Genomic DNA, 7,099 nt, shown 5'->3' on the forward strand with positions numbered 1-7,099 from the left:
TGCTTACATATATATACATTCATACATGCATACATATATATACATTCATACATGCATACATATATATACATGCATACATATATATACATGCATACATGCATACATATATATACATGCATACATATATATACATGCATACATATATATACATGCATACATATATATACATGCATACATATATATACATGCATACATATATATACATGCATACATATATATATATATATATATACATACATACATGCATACATATGCATACACATACACACATATATATATATATACATACATGCATACCTATATATATGCATATTTATATATATGCATATATATATATGCATATATATATATATGCATATATATATATATGCATATAATATATATGCATATTTATATATATGCATATGCATATATATATATATATATGCATATATATATATTATATATATGCATATATATATATATTATGCATATATATATATATATTGCATATATATATATGCAATATATATATATGCATATGCATATATATATATATTATATGCATATATATAATATATATGCATATGTATATATATATATATATATATATATGCATTATATATATATGCTATATATATGCATATGCATATATATATGCATATATATATATGCATATATATATATATATATTATATATATGCATATATATATGCATATATATATTATATATGCATATATATATATGCATATATATATATATATATAATATATATATGCATATATATATCTATATGCATATATATATATATATATATATGCATATATTATATGCATATATATATATATAATATATATATATGCATATATATAATGCATATATATATATATTATATATATATATATATGATATATATATATATGCATATATATATATATGCATATATATATGCATTATATATATATATATGCATATATATATATATGCATATATATATATGCATATATATATGCATATATATATATGCATATATATATATGTATATATATATATATCTATATATATATATATGCATATATATATATGTATATATATATATCTATATGTATATATATATATATATATATATATGCATATATATATATCTATATGTATATATATATATATATATATATATATATATATGCATATATATATATCTATATATATATATATATATATATATATATATATATATGCATATATATATATATGCATATATATATAGCATATATATATATATATATATATATATATATATGCATATATATATCTATATGTATATATATATATATATATCTATATGTATATATAATATATATATATATATATGCATATATATATGCATATATATATATGCATATATATATGCATTATATATATATGCATATATATATGCATATATATATGCATATATATATATGCATATATATATATATGCATATATTATATATATATATATATATATATATATATATATATATATATATATACATACATACATACATGCATGCATACATATAGAGAGTGTTACCACTAGAATAAGAATAGCCTGGGCAAAGTTTAGGAAGCTTCTTCCCTTACTGGCGACAAAGGGTCTCTCGCTCAGAGTGAAAGATAGGTTGTATGACGTATGTGTGCGAACTGCCATGCTTCACAGCAGTGAAACAAGGGCTGTGACAGCGGAGGACATACGTAGGCTTGAAAGGAATGAAGCTAGCATGATCCACTGGATGTGTAATGTCAGTGTCCATGCACGTCAGAGTGTAAGCGCCCTGAGAGAAATGTTGGGCATAAGAAGCAGCGTGCAGGAGAGACAATTGCATTGGTATGGTCATGTACTATGGATGGATGAGGAGAGATGTGTGAAGAAGTGCCACTCCCAAACTGTTGAAGGAATCTGGGGTAGAGGTAGACATGGGACGAGGTGGTCAAGCATGACCTTCGTACTCTGAGTCTCACAGAGGCTATGACGAAAGACCGAGACCTCTGGAGATATGCTGTGACTTCGAACACCTGACAAATGAAGTGAATTCATGGCTTGCAGGATGGCTTGCTGTGCAAACCTTGGATCGTAAAGGGACCCATTGTTGTTGAGGAGACCCATTGAGTCAAGTACATCAACATCAAATAAAAATTCAAATGGAAATTGTAGTTAAGACACTCGTGCTGGTGACACGTAAAAAGCACTGTCCGAACGTGGCAGATGCCAGTGCCACGTAAAAAGCACCAACCAATCGTGGCTGTTTACCAGCCAGCTCTGGCCCCTGTGCCGGTGGCATGTAAAAAACACTCACTACACTCACGGAGTGGTTGGCGTTAGGAAGGGCATCCAGCTGTAGAAACACTGCCAAATCAGACTAGAGCCTGGTGCAGCCTCCATAGCTTCCAGACCCCGGTCAAACCATCCAACCCATGCTAGCATGGAAAACGGACGTTAAATGATGATGATGATGATGATATATATATATATATATACATGCATACATATATATATACATACATACATGCATATACACACACACACACACACACACACATATATATATACATATACATATACATATATATATACACACACACACATACATGATGGTTGTCATATTGATTTTGAGTAGAGCTATTGCCTGACAATTAGAGCAAGAAAATTTGGTTCATGGAGCTGTAAACTATACAATGCCTTTTCAAGACACTTTTCGATCCGCATACTTTATGACAGAGTATGCATTTGAAATCATCTGTCCATCAATGTGCAGTTGTGCAATGTGTGATTTCATATGGCTCCTTAGCCCAGCCTTACTAAGACAAATCTTTCTACATTCATCACATGTAAGATCATCACATTCATTAATGCTTGTTAGAACATCATTCCTGTCACTTTTTATCATCTTTCTTTTGATCTTTGCATACTCCATTCTCTTCCTTTCAAATTCATTTTTGCCTTCATACACAATTTTTTTCCATTTTTGTCAACAATGCATTAAATCTTCCCATCGTCAGACAATCTTTGTACCTCATCTTCATTTTTGGTTTGTGGAATGGATGCTTACTTATCACCAATTCTCCATAAAAAAGTTGATTAGGCATTCTGTTGTCTGTCATTTTGACTTAGTGTCCACTCCATCTCAATCTGTACTGCAATAGCAAAGCTTCAATACTGAAGCATCTCCCTCTTTCAAGCACCTCATCATCAGTCAAACATTTTCCAGCTGATCCTCGAAATCCTTCTGAGACATTGTTGATGAAAACGTTCCATATGTTTTAAGTCCTTATGATACACAGTCCAGGTTTTGCAAGCATACAATAAAGAGGTTAAGATACATGTATTGTATACCTTAGTCTTTGTCGCTGTGGAAATACCATGTCTAGATCATAGGTGGTCTTCTAGTTTGCCAAAAGCAAAACTGGCTTTGTGAATGCATAGTGACACTTCATCATGAAGATTCGCTGATGTGTTTAGTGTGCTCCTTAAGTCAACAAACTTAGAAACCACAGCAAGTTTTCTTCCATAAATCAAGATACCAGGTTCTATGTATGGCATTCCTGGTGCTGGCTGAAACATGACAACAGTTTTGGTTAGACTTATGGTTAAGCCAAGTGCCTCACAAGCCACTGAAATTACATTCATAAGATTTTGCATGTCCTCTTCAGTATGAGTGACAATATCACAATCATCTGCATAGAGGAGCTCTCTAATAAGAGTTGAGGACGTTCTTGACTTAGCTGACAGTCTTCTGGTGTTAAAGATTTTTCCTGTTGTGTGATATTTGATATATATGCCTTCTTGGGAGCCTTTGAAAGCCAACTGAAAAACTATAGTAAGATAGAGGGTGAAGAGAGTGGGTGCTAGTATATCACCTTGTTTTACCCCATACATGACAGATAGGTTCCAAGAGCTTTCCACTAATGTTGATCCTTACTTCCATGCCATCATGAAACTGCTTCAGAATAGTGAGAAACTTTACTGGGGATCCAAGTCTCCTCAAGATCTTCCACAAGGAAGTTTAACTGACAGAGTCAAAAGCCTTAGTAAGATCAATGAATACCTGATAAAGTCCTATTTGCTGTTCCACACACTTTTCCTGTAACTGCCATGCAGAGAAGATCATGTTAACAGTACCCCTACCATTTCTGAATTCACTCTGTGATTCAGGTAGAATCTCATTAGCCACATATATCTGCAGCCAGTCCAACATTATTCATGAAAAAACTTTACCGGCTGTAGCAAGCAGGCAAACACCATGAAAGTTATTCATCCTTTTGTCCCTTACCCTTGAACACAACCTCCATGACTTCCAGTCTTTTGGCATAACTTAATTTTTCCATATCTTCTGTATCACTGCTTTCAGCATTTCTAGCAAGTAGTACCCAACAAACTTGGATAGTTCTACATTCAGACTATCAAATCCTGGTGCTTTGCCATTGTTCAGCTTTGATATTGCTTTTATTGTTTCCTCCACTGACAGGGTGTCATTTAAGCACTCAATGAGTGCATTCTGTGGAACCATATCAATACTTTTTCCATCAACAACTGATAGTCAATTCACAAGTTCATTGAAATGTTCATCTCATCGATTTAAGATTTCTTTGGGCTCCCTCAATAAAACACCACTCCTCTTCTTCACAGTAGTCAAAGTAGGACATGATGGCCCATACACCTCACAAAGGAAAGTATATAATAACTTAGTGTTCTTAACATTGGAAGCAGCCTCTATCTCTTCTGCTTTCTTCCACCACCAAGTATCCTGCATGCTTCGCATCTTCCTTTGCACATTTGCTTTTATCTCTTTGAAAAAAGCTCTATTTTGGTCAGAATCATTTGTTAGTGATGAATGCAATGCTTTTCATTTTCCAACAAATGTTGAATATTTCCATCACTTTCATCAAACCAATCTTGATGTTTTTTTCTTATTTATTTAAATTGTATAGTTATCCGCTGAAGTCCATCCACTCATCTGTCCAATCCAGATTTTTGATTTTCTGTTAAAATTCAACTGTTTTATCCTTACAGAGATACACATTCAGATGCTTAGGGATGCCAGTGCCACTTTGTCTACTTTTTGGCTTCACTACAAACTTGATCTTCCCATGAACCAAGCGATGATCTGTCCAACATTCTGCTCCCCACATGACCTGCACTATACAAAAATCTCTCTTATCTCACTTTCTAGTTATCATATAGTCTGTCAGATGCCATTGTTTTAAACCAGGGTGCATCATGTAGTTTTGAACTTAACTTTTTGCTGAAAAGTAGTGCTCATAATAAATAGATTCAGTTCAGAACACATCTGTAATAAAAGTAAGCCATTGCTGTTACAATTTCCCAATCTGTGTCTTTCAATCACATCCCATGTCTCATGATCATTACCAACTCTAGAATTAAAATCGCCCAATATGATAATCTTATCCTCGTGTGGAATTTTGCAGATTTTTTTCAGCACATAATAAAAGGAGAACTTTTCATTATCACTTGCATTCATAGTTGGTGCATAAACACTAACAAGTGTTACATACTGACCTCTTTTTAAAGGCAACCTCAGAAATATCGTTCTATCATTTACACTGTATGGCAATTCCTCTAACTTATCAACCAAGGAGGTTTTCAGAGCAAAAGCAACACCACTTTCTTTTTGCAATTTTCTTTTTCTTCTTTCCCACTCCAATAAAATGTGGATTTCTCAGTAAAGTTACTTTGCCCAAGAAATCTAGTCTCTGTAGCATTACTACAGATGTATACGCCCCTGACTTTCTTACCTCATAAAAAATGGATACTTTTTAACAAAAGTTTCTACAAATATAGGGATTTATGGGAAATAATTTTTCCAAGTAGGTGGACAGAGGAGTTTCAGAAAATTCACACAATCTGACTTTGTTCCATAATAACTTTCAGGAGGATGGATATCTCTTAATGAATTTTTATACAAATCCCTTTCAAATGGCATAGATTACGATTATAAAGAAATTTGTGGGGAAAATTTTGGGGGGATATTCTCCATTTTTTTAAAACCACAGCCTTCAAAATGATGGGGTTGGAGGGATCTTTGTATGAAAATGTTTTGAAAACATTTTTTACACCCCACCTCCCTCATCAACCCATTCTGGACCTATTTTGGCCAATTTTTTTTTGCACTTCAAAAACATGGGAAGACCATTTTTGGTAAAAAAAAACGAAAAAAAACATTGTTAATATTTTCAGAGGGAAAAGCGAGTGATTTAAGGGTGATTTGGCTGTTGTTTCTAGCACATCCAAAGACAACCCTCCTCATTTCTTTATCACTTTCATATGTATTGATGTTTATCCACAGTGATTTAAAAAAATTACGGAGATGTACTTGCATAGCAAGTGGCTTGATCTGAGATTGTATGCTAAAACAAAAATAATTGCAGCATAATTTGCAAGCCATTCAAGAACACACAAAAACCATTAGTTTCACTTCAACATTAAAATTCCATTTTGTGTCAAAATATTTTCATCACTTTAAAACTGCAACCTGTTCACTGACAAAACTTCACAGTGAACAGCACACACACACACATTCATTACCTTTCATTGGTATGTGTGTGTGTGTCACTGTTGAAGTCGCTCGTGCAGCTTGTTTGTGTACATATTGGCTTAGTGGTACAGAGTGTTTGAAAACTGTGAATAAGGCGCAAGTTTCGAGTACTTGTCGGGAACATTTTTTTCTCCTCGTCTTCTAATAGTAATTACTCAACTTTCTAGGCTCTTCTCACAGCTATCCCACGTTCAAAAATTATGAGTATTTTTTAAAATCTTCATTCAATAAATAATGTTTTTACATTACATATACAGCGAATTAAAACTTAAAAGAGAAAGTGAGATACTTTGCAAATGAAAATGAAATACCCCGCAGTGAATGCAATGAATAGATTTGTGAAGAACTGGATGCAGTGAATGTAATGAATTTTAATTTGCAAGAAATTGGAGTTTAAAAAAATTCAATAAACTTGAGACATTGAAATTATAGGAAATTTCTTAGAACACAAATTTATAAAAATATTTCCAGACGGTCAACCCTTTAATAATTGCTTTCTTTTAGTACTTTTAGTAAATGTTACACA

The 7,099-nt window shown here is 32.3% G+C and overlaps 1 protein-coding gene across 1 annotated transcript in view; it reads right to left on the reverse strand.

Annotated features, from left to right (window-relative positions):
* LOC115232434 (diacylglycerol lipase-alpha) overlaps positions 1–7,099 on the reverse strand; it is a 241,456-nt gene that overhangs the window by 176,106 nt on the left and 58,251 nt on the right. The gene's annotated exons all lie outside the window — the stretch shown is intronic.

Source organism: Octopus sinensis, linkage group LG2, assembly GCF_006345805.1.
Source record: "Octopus sinensis linkage group LG2, ASM634580v1, whole genome shotgun sequence".
In the NCBI taxonomy this organism is placed as follows: Eukaryota; Metazoa; Mollusca; class Cephalopoda; order Octopoda; family Octopodidae; genus Octopus; species Octopus sinensis.